Source organism: Cydia fagiglandana, chromosome 9, assembly GCF_963556715.1.
Source record: "Cydia fagiglandana chromosome 9, ilCydFagi1.1, whole genome shotgun sequence".
Taxonomy (NCBI): Eukaryota; Metazoa; Arthropoda; class Insecta; order Lepidoptera; family Tortricidae; genus Cydia; species Cydia fagiglandana.
Genome location: NC_085940.1, coordinates 16,812,522 through 16,829,792, shown reverse-complemented (window position 1 = coordinate 16,829,792; position 17,271 = coordinate 16,812,522). Strand labels below are relative to the sequence as shown.

Genomic DNA, 17,271 nt, shown 5'->3' with positions numbered 1-17,271 from the left:
AGATACACTTATAGAACTTTCAGTAGGAGTAGCAGAGAAAGCGGTACTATTGCTTGTCCTTGTCACAGTCTCACTTTTTGTTTGTTCCCCACCTTTTTGTTAGTATGGGCTATGGTGGGCAACAAATAACCCGACCGAATTATGTAGATTGTTTTTGGTATATTGTCAGGAATGTTAAAACGTGTTTTTAATATTGTCGCATTGCGTATGTTTTGTCCCTCACGGAGGCACGCGCACACCACTTCTATAGGATGCTACTTCTATGTGTAAGGGCAGCAACTGCTTAGAAGCGTGAATTGTTTTCGCTTTCGATTCAGGTCACGAGATGGCAGACCCTCCAATACGCACGGTCTCTATTTTGTATTTCCGTAAATTTATTTATTACGTGTTTCTATTTTGTAAATCTCTGCGATACTGGTTTTCGTCGAGATCTGGGTGACAACTAAAAAAGCTTTACTTTTTTTCTGCTTTTGCATGACCCAAATTTCCCCATATGTGGGGGTTATGAGTTTTGAAAATATGTGACGTTCCACGGTAAAAGGTACCTTATGGCGGCTGGCGCTTACGTCGCATAGCGCCGCAATAATATTGGAGCGGCGTTAATAATAGCGTAAGCGCTAACCGCCATAAGGTACCTTTACCCGTGGGACGTCACGTATGTACTTAATACTTCTTGAAGGGATTATTAGATTTATCCTTTCTTCGGAAACTTTCTGCTATCTCGGTGCTGAGGTATAGGGAAACATATAACTTGCTCTGTCCCTCTCAGCAGTGTCCTGAAAAGGATAGCTTTAATAACCCGTTGGAGGATTTGGCCACAACTTTTCTAGCCCACAGGGTCACGGTCTAACCTTGCTGGCGCCTGCGATACGATCAACTCGTGCGTCGCTTGCGAAACTAACGTGCGCGGGCCACGTGTAGGCGTTGTAACGCGGTTTGGAGAAATGGTTCAATCATTGACATAGATATCTAGGGACTGGCAATAATAATGAGGCATGACAGGGGCTAATACAACGGTGTGACAACGCGATTGGTTGATGAGTTCGCATCACGCGCGCATTGGTTGATGAGTTCGCATGACGCGCGCTATTGGTCGCAACTAGTTGCGTTAGACTGCACGATTGGCTGGAATTCGTGAGTAACACCGCTGAACAAGTACCATTTTTAGTACCCGTAGTGCCGGTCCTTAGATAAATACGTCAATGGGTTCAATTTAGCCGACTGGATATTGGAGGTATTTTGAGATTGGAGTTCATGTAGGTGTGTTTATACACTTTATACATATCACTTACATTCATAAATGATATACATAAATTGCATGTTAAAATTTGTCAGCCTGTTTGGGCCTTAAGGGTTAAATTACGGGGTTATTACGAATATATTATCAAAGGCGTTTTGTGGCTCAAGACCTGGACGCACTTGATAAATTAACCATTACTCGTCCAAATATCGGTCGCATGTATGAAAGAGGTATAACTTGGTACCTAGTACCTTAAAAACTAGGGCATAAACGTCATTCCAAAATGCCACAGAAAAGTTTATATACTAGGTACATATACATATTACATGACAAACAAGGTATCGATTATATCATAAACAGCTACAATTCACATTAGTGTAGTGAGGTCGACCGGTATTGACCGTTGATATTGACCCGATAATGCATTGCAGATCATTTTGGACTGAATGCCATTAGCAAAAGATAATAGGTACCTATAAGTTATTAATTTGTTAATATTAAATAGTCTGTGCGGAAAGGGAAGAATCGTGGAACGTATGGGGCCCAATACATTCCACGACTCTTCATATGGGAAAGACAACAACAGAAATCGGCAGACGGTTTTGTACCGAAAATTACAGACAAGGCGTCTCCGTTTGGTTATATCCTCTAAGATTCTAGTGCTCAACATACGTGACTTTGCGTTATACGTAGGTAGTGCCATATACATATTGGACACCAATAGATTTATCACCTAGATAGCAACACGATTAATTGCACGTCACAAATTACTATCACGCTACCTAGATACACTGTCAGGTGTCAGGTCTATCGCAAAGCAGGTCCTGGATCTAGACTATTCTAGACTGATAATTTCACGGCTCGATTTTGACATACATCATATCATATCTTTCAATCATTGACCGAGCGAGCGAGAAGCGTCTTCATTTCAGCCTGGGTAAAAATGCTTTTGTATGGTTTAGACTAGAGAAAACTGTAAAAGTCGAATTTCTCAGCCAAATCAAAAAAGTCTAATTTTGTGAGCAAGTTCGACAATAGGTACTTATGTGGATTTTAGTCGATTAAGTGATTGGTTTTTTTTTTAAATTAAATAGCCCTGAGCCACGGAGGTCCTCGGTGACAGGTTTACAGCTGAGTGAGCAACTAGTAGGTAGTTTTTTTTTATGAAATAGGAGGCAAACGAGCAGACGGATCACCTGGTGGTAAGCGATTACCGCCGCCCATGGACACCCGCAACACCAGAAGAGAGTTTAAGAGAATAAAGAGTGGATGAAGATATGAAGGACAGTATATAAGTAATAGCTTAACAAAATTAAATTTCTATATGTAGAACAATTAGACTATGGCAGATACCTACTATTGACATGTTACTACATATTTGGAAACGTATTCGAGTGTGGCAGATATTTATGGCGCGTTGTTTCACCCACTATTAATGCTGACTTTGTTGACTGTACACTGTTAGGCCGTTCACAAATCCAGGTCCTGGATTAAATCTGAATTTCACGGCTCAGATTTGTCATATAAATCATATTTAATTGGACACGCAGTAGCCTGCATGTGGGACAGGATTACTTAATAAACTAGTGCTAGGGCTCGCTTGCGACATGTAACATGGCAGGACTTAAGTGGACTTGTGTTATTATTAAATTTTGCTGTCAACAATTTGCTTATACAGTAATTGCGACTAAACAGAAGTTATCTTAATATAAAAGGTATGCCAGGCAAGGTTGGAGTTTGAGTTACCTACAGCTACCGCTTCTTATATTTACCACCGCAAATAATTTTACTTACCTATTCACAAAGTGTAATTAAATTACAGGTACCTACTGGACCTACAGACGACGTCAAAAGATACAAATATATATATTTTTTGCCTTATTACAAAGTGTATTTGAGGTGCAAAAGGGTAAACATTTAAATGTTTACATTGACGTCGACTGTAGGTATATCTATCGAAATAGAGTACATACATACTAAAAGAAATATCTATTCAGCATAAAAATATTAATAAGCAGAATTAGCCCACCTAAGAAATATGCCATCAAGACAAAAAAAACTTGATAAGACTCGTATTCCCGGAGTCGTAATAGGTATACTTTTTGGGCGCGTTTTGACTGTTTTCGGCATAAGTTTTCGGTCACATTGTGTCTTAGGTGTTCTATAAACATACATTTTATTTTAATCGAGTCACATACCGTGTATTACCAGGTAGATATCTAGTTAATGTATTAGTTAGGGAGGCGAGGTAGCTAAATGGCGTAATTCAACGGCGCCGTCGAGACCTATCAAAATCGAAAGATAAAATAATTTCGAAAAGAAAAGCTCGTATGGCAAAAACCATTTTAGCGGTGGGTTTGGCGTGTACGGTTTTTCAAAAATGTTAAAAAAAAACAGTTACTTGGGCATTCTCGAGCGCGTCAGATATTCATACTACGTATGCCCCGAGTGCCTCTGATAACAACGGTATACTAATCTGCCGGTTTGCGTGGTGGGGGTAGGCATATAAAGTAGTCAAAAATGCAAAAAAAAAGAAATTACTCGAGCGCGTCAGATTTTCGGAAGGGGTGTTAAGTAGGCCCCAAGGAAGCTTCCTTTAAAAAAACTGACGATTTCGGCGTGACGATAAGTTACGATGAATTTTTGAAAATGCAAAAAAATAAAGTTTTTTTGAAATACTCGAGCGCGTCAGATTTTCATAGGGGAGGTTTATCTCGGTATCCTGAAAGCATATTTTTTTAATCTGACAAAAATGTTGGTGGGTTCTCTTAATCTGACCGATTTTATGATGCTTCAAGTCAAAAAGTTTTAACTTTGGACAAAAATGTAAAGAGACCTTTTTTGTGTAAAATAAAATTACCTTTTTTGTTTATTTAAACTTTTTTTTTGTAAAATGTATCGTTCGCGACTTATATGCCGCAACGCGTTCTTAGGAAGACGAAATGGCTCCTCCACACTTCCGGTCATGCGGAAACCGGCAGATTTTGTATTTTTAGTAAGTTTTAGATTATATTCTTCAAAATAAAAAAATAAAAAATCGCGCTCGAGAATGCCGGATTAACGTTTTTTTTTTTACAAGTTCGCGACCCTATAACTCGGCGGCGTCAAGGACTTATCGTCAGATTAGTTAAATTTAGTCTTTAAACACTAAAATCAACCCCCAATATCTTAATCTGACGCGCTCGAGTATTTCAGACCATCCATTTTTTTTTACTAATCTGATCGTCTATCCTAGGCGCGCGTCACTACATATAGAGCTAAATACTTTAATACAAGGTTGTTCTATTAGGTCTAAGGTATCTCTCATATCTTAAACTGCCACGCTCGAGTATTGCAGAAAATTCCCCTATTCGCCTCCATAACCATATGGAAATAGAGTAAAATCAGCAAGCGAATCAGAGTCAGTGCTGTCTTTATATCTTCGGATTAACCTAAGTGCGCATTTCAATATCTCCAGATTATAGACCAATTATTATAATGGATATTTCTTATTCGCTCGGTCTATGTTCTTAGAAATACGATAGCTCGTAGTTGAGTACCAGAACGACTCAAGAACACATGAATCTAGGAACCATTTTACCACACATAGGTACGGTAAGCCAAGAAAGTGGTAGACCACTTTCTTGGCTGACTATACCTATACCTACATAATGTATTAAGGGACAGGCATTTTTGAAAAGTTTTTGATACGTAAGCGTTATGGTTCTAAGAGGGAACAATAGCTAGTATTGCTACTGACAATAGGTAGGTATAGTAACAGCACCAGTCATGGGACATTTAAGAGGGAATTTGGAGTATTTGTGATATTTCCCTAATACATGTGAATGGTCTACCGCTTAGCGTATTGAAAGATGAAAGTCCTACCCGTCTTTCATGTTTCAGGCGTGTTGTATCAAAGATACTGCAATGAGTTTCCACATACTTAACAAATTAAAACTATGCTATTTTTCTCCAGTCATGGACACCAAAGCTCCAGTAATGGGCCCCCCAGTAATGGACACTGCTCTATCAGTATAAAATATTGAAATAGGTCATCAGATCTGGTCCATGTTATCATAATATTGCATTATCATCCGATTTGCATATTTAATTACGAATACAAAATTTCAACTCAATCGGAAAACGGGAAAGTGGCTCAAACTCGGCTACCAAGATTTGACCCACACTAAAAAACGATATTAATTTATCCGAAGTCCGAGCATACCTCCTGGTTGACATATTTCGTAACTACATTTTACTTCTGTATTGTTTAAACATGAAATGATGGCATGGCAAGCATCATTATGTAAATTTCCCATTATAGGAGGTATGCAGTTTTACAGCTCCTATAATGGGATTGGGCCAAATACCACTATTTTTTTACATCTGTGGACTCACAACATAGTATGTTGAATACCTTATCTCATGGTAAATGCAATTAACAAAACACATTTTAGTTTTCATCAAGTATTAATTAATTAAAATTTAATAAATTAACTCACCTCTCTTAGCGAAGTTGTTAAGAATTCGTAGTGGTATTTTTTTTCAGTGACACGACAACTTTTGGGTTGACGCCAATTTCTTAAAAAACAACCAAATTTAATAAAAATTCAAACTGAAACAGCTCTAGGACTCTTATTTATGATAATATACAGGCAGTGTTTATAAACTACTTTTAGACACTTATTTTACAGGATTTGTGGTTTTTTGTCCCATTACTGGTTCCACGCCCATCATAGGGTACACTACTATAGATACTTTTTCATACAATTTCTATTTCCGAAGAAAGGTTTCCATCCACTAACTAAATCTTAACAAATCACTTTGATTTTGATGTCTTTCGCTTCAGCATAATATATTCTAGGTTTATAAGTTTCGCTTAAAAACATTTTAGCAAATTTAAAAAAAGGAAAACCTATAGTTCGTTTTTTTAGCATTCGAAAGAACTCCACAGAAGCAAGCGTGCAGTTTTTATCAGGCTCTTTAATTGTTAATAATTATTGAATTATCTAATGTAGCATGGTCAATACATATAATTTACTTCAAATTATTACCGCTAAAAGTGCCGGATTTGGAACCACAAGCTTACTTCTGCGAAGTTCTTTCTAATGCTAAAAAAAACGGACTGTAATACACCTAGATTTTCATTGTATCAATAACGTACTAAAAGTAATGGAGAATGGAAAATATTTAGATGTGGAAAAACATTATCTTTGTATGTAGAAAATGTAGTAATACTTCCCTTTTAAGAATGGTCCAGTAGTTTTCGGATCAATGGGCTGACCAGGGTCACAGAATATAAAACAGGTACTTCCGTGGGCCTGACATAGACATACTGCCGTATTCGAACTTCAAGATATTCACAAGAGACGACACGTACTAGATCCATTCTAGATACGTTATAGTTTAGATATCAACTAGTTCTCTTTTGCAGCGCAATTCGGGCAAACAATGTCACTTTTACGTTAGATAGAGTAAGATATCTATTAGATGTGAATTAGATCTCTAAGGCACTGGTCCCACCGCGAGCTAGTAAGCTATGAGCTATCGGCTATAAACACGAAGAAAAGATAGGCACTCCCGTGTAAATAAAAGAGACACGGCGATATTTATAGCTCACCGCTGGGCGGGTAACTATAAATATCGCCGTGTCTTTTATTTACACGGGAGTGCCTATCTTTTCTTCGTGTTTATAGCCGATAGCTCATAGCTTACTAGCTCGCGGTGGGACCAGTGCCTAAGTCATATCCTGTGGAAATCGTTCAAGAGTATCTCCAGAATCGCGCAAATGTCAAATTTGACAGGTTAGATCTTAAACATATCGTTATCGTATCTTGGTGATGTCTAAAAGATGTCTAATAGATGTCTATTTCATAATCCGAATCGGGCTCATAGGACCCATAGGAAGAGGATAGAGCCTATGTATATAAGTACAATTAATCTAGTTTATAAGTAACAGACTAACAAATGTGGACTGTAGCCTGTTTTAAATACGAATACGATGGACTTAATAGTTCTCAAATATATGCACGATATGCGATTTATTTTAATGAATTGCAATTCAATCCCACACGTGCGGGCCAGTTAGTTTCGTAATAACCAACTTATCTAATAGGGGTAATGGTTTTTAATCCTCGTTAATAGACTCTGTGACAGGCAGGGGTCAGATTAAACAATGACAGATGTTGCAATTTTTTTTGCCAAGAGAAACGAGTAAACTAAGTGCTTTGAAAACTACGAATATCTATAGGTAGTCATACAAACTAAAATTAAAAACTAAGCTTAAAAATAAACTATAAATAAACTATAAATAGAAAATTTGTCCCAAATCGCCGTCTATTGGCAGCGTGCCCAGAAGGCTGGCAGCATTGCCACGTTGTATGGCAATAGGTAGTCTGTATTTTTAGGTATTTAAATGAAAGTAAACAAAATCTCCCCTCAAATGGCTCCTTAAGCCAATTGAGGGTAGAAAACATTACACGATCAAATAATGTAGGTTAAAGTCAGGTCGTTCAATGACAGATCCAGGCGGTTTTGTATTTGGTTGGTTAACCAATAAATGTTATAACTACCCGAAAATGTACAAATTATTTGTTTAGTTTTATTTAAATACTTAAAGATACAGAATATAGTAGGTATTTTTTTTTCTCAGAGTTGGAGATGTGCTAGAATTTGATTGATTTATTCCCAAACAAGACCGAAGTGATCTCTAAGAGCTCCGCGAAAAGTTTTATGTGGAGCTCTAAAAAAAGGTAGAGTCTGTTCGGAAAGAGAAGTCGTGGAATGTATTGGGCCCCATACATTCCACGACTCTTCTCTTTACGCACTTTTTTCCTAATTTTAATACTTTTTTTTTTAATTTATTAAGAAACAAACAGTCTTATAAAACAGATAAGTATATAGAGTAACATTCTTCTAGTAATAGACTAATAGTTTCCTAGTAACTTTTCTCAGAAATTAAAAAAAAACCGTCAACCGGGACATATTTCATGCTAAAGGGGGGGGGGGGGATGCGTCAGGGGGAGGGGATGGGCCACTAGTGTGCGTAAAGCACCAAAGGTATCATACTACATTCATTTCAAGCTCGCTATAATTTGTTTTTCAAAACACACAATTTGACCGAATCAATTACGATGTGGCAATTTGATATTTTTGTGCGTTTGGTCGTAAATTGTTTTCAATTACTTTGAATAGTGTTTTAAATACCTACTGCTTAGTATGTAGATAACTTTATAATAAGCCTCTATATAATGGATGATGAATCGATGGAACCATAGAACCCGACGTCTCGAACCGCATCAGTACCGGATGGATAAAGTGGAGAGAACTTACAGGCATATTATGCGACCCCAAGATGCCTATTCCGGTAAAGGGAAAAGTCTACAAGACTGCGGTCAGACCAGCCTTGCTATATGGTGCTGAATGTTGGCCCCTTAAAAAGAAGCACGAAGATCAACTGCACGTAGCAGAAATGAAAATGCTGCGATGGTCAGGAGGCGTTACTCTGCTCGACAAAGTAAGAAACGAGTACATACGCGGTACCTTCCGAGTAAGACCAATTCAGGAGAAAATATGTGAGTCGAGATTGAGGTGGTACGGCCATGTAATGAGACGCCCAAAAGAGCACATGACGAGAACAGTGCTTGACATTGAAACCGGACCGAGAGGACGAGGCAGGCCCCGAGACACGTGGACATCTAAAATAAACCAAGATCTAGAGTCAGCCCAATTAGATCCACAGACGACCCAGGATAGAATGGCCTGGCGAAGATTGATTAGGAGAGCCGACCCCAACTGAAATGGGACAAGGCGAGGACAAAGAAGAGATACAACAATGTTAAAATAATACTAACACAAAACCTAAAACTAGATATTAAATATAGGTAAAATATCTCTTCTAAGCTGCCCGCTTCTGGAATGGACCCTAGAATGCTGGCGGCGTTGCCCCTTTGAACCGCCAAACTTAATCTTTGAGCGAAGAAGGAGCCCGCCCTATGGTCGCCCGAGACACCTATCAATATGGCCGAAACTTCCTTTATTAACTGTTTGGTGTCGGTCGACCATGGGCCCAGTGTTTCAATGGCGAGCGCTGCAAAATCGTAATGGTCCGTTAGGAACGCGTATTTGCGGCGCTTCAGTGTCTGGGCCTGATCCGCGGCAGTCCCGGGCTTCCGGGCCGATCCCTCAACGTGGGACGGTGCTAGCGTATCGACGCAGGTAGCGTCCCACGCTAAAGGGCGGCCAAGGCTCCAGGGCACAAGAGTGATGCAGCCGTCAGGTCTCTTGCCATCTGTGGCAGAGAGGCCTGACGGCTCCAGAGTTACTGCTTAGTTATTCGTATAATAGTAAGGAAACGTTATTTACTTCGTACCAATAAACAGTGGCCTTTATCGTTAATTTAAATCATGTTAACCTCTGATAGGGTTGTCCCGATTAGTCACAGTTCGGTTTAAATATTCGTAGTTCGCTAAATACGCATTGTATTTCGCCGACCGAATTTTGCTTAAGGATTTCTTCTCAAGGTCCCGCCTACCTACATCCGTCTTGTACAGTTAGCTACAAAAGTCATATTCGTATTCATTTAATCATTGCTTTGTGGGTACAAAACGATCTTATGATTATTATATTATATTTCAACACAATATAGGGGAAAGGGAAAGAAGAAAGGCCGGGTCAAGAGCACCCTAAACCGGCGAGCGTGTATGAGGAATGTTATGAATGTGAAGAAAGCGAAAGAGGTATGTCAGGATCGTAGCAAGTGGAAATCCGTGGTCTCTGCCTACCCCTCCGGGAAATAGGCGTGATTATATGTATGTATGTATGTATGTTTTAACACAACCCTATAAGGGCACTGCAATAAAATTACATACAAATTAATCAACTACTTAACCTAATCTAATCTAAGAAATCTGAAACAGATTATTTTTTGTAAAAGATATTTTTTTGCTGTGGGCTACCGTTTACGAGTTATTTACGAAAAACTAAAATAAAGATTGTAGAACAAATTACAAGTAACTTTCCCACCTTAATATGAGATCACTCTGACCCACGCTGAATATTATTTTTTATCTCCCATTTATCAACAGATTTGTACAATAAAAAAAAACTATATATTTTTTAAACGTAATAAGTGTAGCTTTACAACTGTATTTTTTGTTTTCAGATTCCTGCTACACTTTAAAAGAAATGGTAATAATAAAAAAAACTAAAATACGTTTTTTAGTCTTTTCTACTTTATTATTTTTTTTTGTTAGAAAGTGCATGGTTTTTCCGAAAATGATATATTACATGCCCTAATAGGTACAGTTTTAGAGAAATGTTGCTCCAAGTGAAGCTCCGCTGCGTCGAACTTGTGCAAGGTGCAAGGTCCCCATACAACGGTGTGCACTAACAAACCAGCTATTTGCTTTCAGGTCGTATTTCTGACAAGTGTGCAATGATATTCCATTTTTCAATGTTAGTGTGCGCGTCAGTACGCACACGCCGTGGGAACCAAAGGTGGTGTGTTATTGTATCGGATACAAACATGTAATAGGTACTTTATATGTAACATGGTAATGAACCCATTGAAACGTGAGAGCCGGTAGCGGTGACTCTAGGGTTCTCTTATTTACTTTACTAATTAGTTGGTGTCCTTTCATATACTTAATGTTTTAAATCCCTGGAAGTTAAAAGTTTCTGCGTTATGTTGCCTTTAAAATTCAATCCCGTAATTATATATAAGTAAGTCCCGTAAATAAAAAGTAATCTCAGAACTCCGAATTCATCAACCATTTGAAAAAAAGAGATTGAAATGTAGACTTACAGATTGTTCTCATTTCTGTCAAAATCCATTTATGTCGATAGAACCATGAGGAATCGAGGGAACTCCTCAAATCTTGTAGGCATACGAGTAGTACGAGTACCTGCATATAAGTACCTAGTCATTTTAGTATTTTCGTACAAATTAAAAACATTGGAGACCGGAATTAACTCGTCAAGTATTAGTCTTGGAGCTAATTGTAATTGTTATGAGATGTAATGATTGTAAATAATTTATATAAATGGCATTTCAAACTGTTTTGTGTACTCGGTTTTTTATATTCATTATCTGAATAATATATGTTTTAAAAGTGACAAAACGTGATGTATTAGGACCGATTCTGCATAGATAAAACAAACAAAATATCGTTCAAGGTAAATACGTACGCAGAAGATGAATGGCCATTGATTAAAACTAGTTTGACGATGGAGTTGGAGCTATTTTGACTTGGCAGTTTATACAAAAAAAATTATAGCTAGTCAAACAAGTTTGTCAGTAGAAAAGGCGCGAAATTCAAATTTTCTATGGGACGGTAATCGCGCCAACATTTTTAATTTGCCGTTTTTTCTACTTACGGAAACGGCTTGACAGATTATATTTTACGTACCTACATATAACATAGTATTTTTGTAGTTACCTCTTTGGACTATTTTTGTATATAGTTAGACTGATAACAGCGATTACTGGCTGTCATAGACGAAAAACTCAAGAAGTGCTTACTAAAAAAATAAAGTTTTTTATTTTTAAATTGACGGCTATCAAATTTTAGTGGCCAGTTATATATTGTGGTAAATGTAATTGAACAAAGAGTTGTATACACGTTATTAAGTAATACAATGTCACATTAAAACGGAAAGTGATGATGATTAAACTCAATAAAAGTTAGTTAAGATATATGTAAATAGGCATTAATAATTACTTACTCTCAAAAAATGTATTTCTCCCACGGAAGAAAGAATGAGCGCGCCGCGATTTCTCCAGATAACCCCTTTGGTGGGCCCAATCAATATTGTAATATAATCATCAATTATAATTGAATACAAACACGACAAAGATACTATGCTAATTAATTATGTCACAAATTGATATGTAAGTACCTACCTACTCCTACTTGCTATTGAATCCAAAATCGAATAGTAATTTTTTTACAGTTGCAAGATGCGAACAGACTCAAATCACCTATGCAAGACAACATGCGAAAAAGTGTCGCGAAAGCATTTTCAGTAGAAAAAGGAGACAAACTCGATTTCCCGTACAAATTTTGAATTATGCGTCTTTTTCTACTGACAAAGTTGGCTTGCCAGAGTATACCTTGAAGCTTTAAAAAGCTCGTAGGTAATTGGAACGGAAACACGCAAATTTATTGATCGTGGACATGGCTCAAGTTATACGTAAATAGGTTCGTGTGTCAAAATTATTTTCGTTGTCTTCTTTATGACCTCTCTGTAACGCTTCTATTTTAATATTTTTAAATATAAATAAAATAAAGTTGAGTGCTATTGAATGTCTTTCTAGCTGTAGATTATAATTATCTTGAGAAAATTTAAAATAGCTCCACTCCGTCACATTTTTGGAGACAAAAAAAAACAATACAACGAAAATTAATTTGACCCTCTGAATAAACAGGTACCTACCGAGGGGCTACCGCAATAAAATGTACCTATATATATATAAGTATGTACTTTTAAATTGAAAATTATTTGCCCATCCACCACTCTTGCGTATTCTTGAGATAGACAAGAATAAGTAAATAATAGTAATGAATGGATTTACGATTTTCGATTTTCGCGGTCTGGTTGAACAAGATATTATATATTTTATTTTGCTGGGATACTTAACCGTCACTTAGGCGTTCAGTCTAGCCGTCTTAAACCGGCCGAGACATCTGTTTTTTGCACAACGCTCCATTTACACTATCAATGTGAGTTATCCAACTATTTCAAAAGTCACAGCCGCTAAACGTAAGGTATATGGGATGGGAAATTTAAATAACGATTTAGAATAATAATGATGACTAGAATAATAGCCATTGTTGAGAATCCTAACTCCATAATGGTAGGGTGTTGTTGTGAGAAAAACTCTGCAGAAAATGCTAACTAGCTTTCCATTCGGAAAATTGTAACTAAGTTTCTATTTATATACTCGTATATAAAATTACACTTACCTACTTATTGCATGATACCTGGGTATTGTATATTATTTCTTGTTTCACAACATTTTATTGTACAACATTTTACAATGCATATGGCTTTTTTTAATTTTTTGACATAGGCACGTAAAGTGTTAATTACCTCACTAGTGCGGTAAAGTAGCCTGGGCCAAGATATACGTAAAATAAATATATGTACCACATTACAAATTTAATTACATGTAGGTATGATATAAAAAATCACCCTATATACGTCCCACTGCTGGGCACTGGCCTCTCCTCTCATGCGCGAGAGGGCTTGGGCTATAGTCCCCACGCTAGCCCAATGCGGTTTGGGGACTTAACATACACCTTTGAATATAAGCAATGTATTTGTTTCGTTTCAAGGCAGACAGAGGAAACATGTAACAACTCAATCATGAGTCACTAAATAAATGTAACAACCGAAACCCACTGTTTTTGGCCACTTAGCTGGTATTACAGACATCCTGTTAAACATTTCCCAATGATTCAACAATAGCATTCTTACCGTATTGTTAAGTTACACTTGACTCATTCCTAAAATAAAGTGTTAACCTAGTGTAAGAAACTTGTCCTGCCGGTCTAGTCAAAATGAAACACGAAAATGATCACAAAATTATCCGCCCGATTTCAGCTCAAATCTTCCAGTCTCGTATTAAAAAAAAAACATAGGAAATTGCAACAACGCGTTAGTCGAGGAAATTGTAGACGTTTCGAATCCAGCCTCGGCCATGGAGGGCTTGGACACTTTTCATTTAATATCACATCTATTTATTTATTTATTTAGTTTGGACAATAAAGTCGACATCAATATGATAATGATGCTTTAAATGGTAGTTATAGATGGTCAAACAAATCTTGTCAGTAGAAAAAGGCGTCAAATTTGAAAAATGTAGGCGCGAAGGGATATCGTCTCATAGAAAATATGAATTTCGCGCCTTTTTCTACTGACAAGATTTGTTTTACCATTCTATAACTACCATTTAAAGCATCATTATCATATTGATGTCGACTTTATTGTCTAAACTGCCACTGTCATTTAATAAATTACAGTTACGTATCGATTGATACATTTTAAAGTTTAAAACGGAGTGGTTTTTGAAAGTGGTTCGCCGAGATTCCTTGAGAAAGGTCGTGGTGTGGCCCAGGGGAGTAGGTTAGGGCTCAGCCTTTACAAAAATACGAAATTATTGGCAATTAAAATACGAGAGCATGACATGAGTCACTCAGGAGGTCAAAATTTAAAGCCTGAAAAATTGTATTATGGTTTTGAATATTTACAATCAGTAGGTATTTAAGTGAGTACAATATTTACAATCAGAGGGGTAACGCCGCCAGTGTCATGGGGTCCATGCCGCAGTCCGACCTGTTGGACGGGGTGTTCTTTTTATAGTTTGGTTTTTTGTAGGTAAGTATATTTTATAGTTTGTATTTTTATTTTATTTCTAGTTTTCACTTTAGTTTTAATATTGTATCCAATGTAAGTATTTTCTTTATCAAATATATGTTTTTTCATTCAGTGAGTACAACGGTTCGTATAGTAATTATTCGATTTTTTATGTCTTTACTTTTTTTCTAATAAAAATGTTAAGTTATTAGTGGGTATCAACAAAATAATGACATAGTTACGAATCAACACATTAAATTATTTAACAAAATTGCATCCGCTTGAACCGACTGCGATTCTAGATAAAATTGACAAAATGCAGAATATATCGTTAACATTTGCATGAACGTATTAAAGTGCTTGTTACACTTACATATCTATTCGTAATCTATTTCAGTTAAGGCTTGGCCAAACGAAATGTTTCAATGATAAGTCATTGCATTTACGTAACTCTGTTAAGTCTAACATGAACTCATATTAGCTTCCAGCCATCTTTGCATTACCAGTCTATAGACAAATGCTATGATTAACTACTACTTTACAGTCTAATGGTTCATTAAGCTACTTAAAGTCAATGCAGAACGCATGTCTATCAAATCACTCAAAGTCCAGATAGCGATTTAATATTAGATCCAAGTACGCTGTAATAAAGTTAATATCAAACGAGATTTTGTTACCAATTGTAAGTATGTATTTTAGCGTCGAAACTGATGAAAGGGTGAGGTGAGCATTACCACGCATTACGTATTTTGCCCTAAGCAAAGTGTGGTGTCACCATTGCATGATTCATTTTGATAGTATGTCGTTGTTGTCAATTCTGAAGAAGAAACTAAAAGTGGATTACTTTAGCGATAAAGATAACTTAGAGTATTTGGTTAGATATTTATCTTATCATAATGTCATAAACTGGGTGTCTCTAAAATCGATAACAAATCGAGAACTGTATTAGGGTAAAGTAGCTTAGCCTATCGATGAAATTTGAACCTCAATTCAGCGATTAGCGATTTATTAAATTAGTATTTTAGTTGGACTTTGTAATACCTGCTAAATTGCGAATGTCTGTAGGGATAGAATGTAAGTATGAAAATAGTTATATGACGTGTCTCAAGCGTGCGTGAATGTCCTGTGTTAAGGAAACAAGTATAGTTACTAAACTGGACTACTTCCATTGCAACACACTAGTGTTTTAGACAAGTTACATTTAGGTATGTGGACATAAACAATATCATACTCGTATGTAGATACGACATATTACCGCGGGTTTTGCAACATATTTGCATATTCGTGCGACCTGCAGTCGATTGCGACCAGAATAGTTTATTTAAGGACGAAAATAAAAATAAAATCCGCACTTAAAGGTTTATATGTGCCACCTACTGTTTGATTTACGATTTTACACTCAGGGCAATATAAACGTACAACTATCGCTTTTAAAACTTAAAATTGCGGCTGTGCTAATTTTAAAGACTAGGCATTAAAACTAATTTTTATTTATGAAAATAAGCTCACGTTAATGAGTGACTATCGCCTTAAAATATGATATGTGACATTCTACGGCAAAAGGTACCTTATGGCGGCTGGCGCTTACGTCGCGTAGCGCCGCAATAATACTGGAGCGACGTTAATAATAGCGTAAGCGCCAACCGCCATAAGGTACCTTTACCGGTGGGACGTCACATATTAGCTTAACATTGCACCGAATAAAAGTTAATTAGGTCTCGATACAAAGATGTGCTATTTCAAATTAATTTAGATTTTTTAAATAAAAGAAAACTATTAAAATCCAAATAGTTAATTATTTGCTGACCGTACATAGGATTGACACGAATACCTTTAGGTATTTAACTTCATTTTATTGTGTTCTCGTATTGAATTAAATTACGTTTCGTAAATACCAGTATTTATAACGGAATTGCGCGATTACTTCACAATACCCCTGCTTGTTGTATCGTCATTCGAAGGTAGGTATTTTTATTTCAAACCAATCGTTCGATTAAAAAGCGGCCAAGTGCGAGTCGGACTCGCCCATGAAGGGTTCCGTAACAGCAAGTAACATAATAAAATTGCGGTTTACGGTTTATGACGTATTAAAATAAAACTACTTGCCAAATCTTGTTCAAACCAATTTTCGGTGGAAGTTTGCATGGTAATGTACATCATATATTTTTTTTAGTTTTATCATTCTCTTACTTTAGAAGTTAAAAGGGGGGGGGGGGGGGGGACACTCATTTTACCACTTTGGAAGTGTCTCTCGCGCAAACTATTCAGTTTAGAAGAAAATGATATTAGAAACCTCAATATCATTTTTGAAGACCTATCCATAGATACCCCACACGTATGAGTTTGATGAAAAAAGAATTTTTGAGTTTCAGTTCAATGTATGGGGAACCCTAAAAATTTTCTGTTTTTTTTTTCTATTTTGAAATGAAAATCTTAATGCGGTTCGCAAAATACATCTACTTGCCAAGTTTCAACAGTATAATGCTTATAGTTTCGGAAAAAAGTGGCTGTGACATACGGACGGACAGACAGACAGACAGACAGACAGACATGACGAATCTATAAGGGTTCCGTGTTTTGCCATTTGGCTACGGAACCCTAAAAATGGAAAATCCTCATGTTTTGCATGCACAACGATAGCCACTTCTCGATCATGATCGAAGTTATGACTTCGCGTTATTTTGTCATAAATT

At 36.8% G+C, this 17,271-nt stretch overlaps 1 protein-coding gene across 1 annotated transcript in view; it reads right to left on the bottom strand.

Moving 5' to 3' along the window:
- Positions 1–17,271, bottom strand: part of LOC134667489 (adenylosuccinate lyase) — a 382,878-nt gene that overhangs the window by 246,657 nt on the left and 118,950 nt on the right. The gene's annotated exons all lie outside the window — the stretch shown is intronic.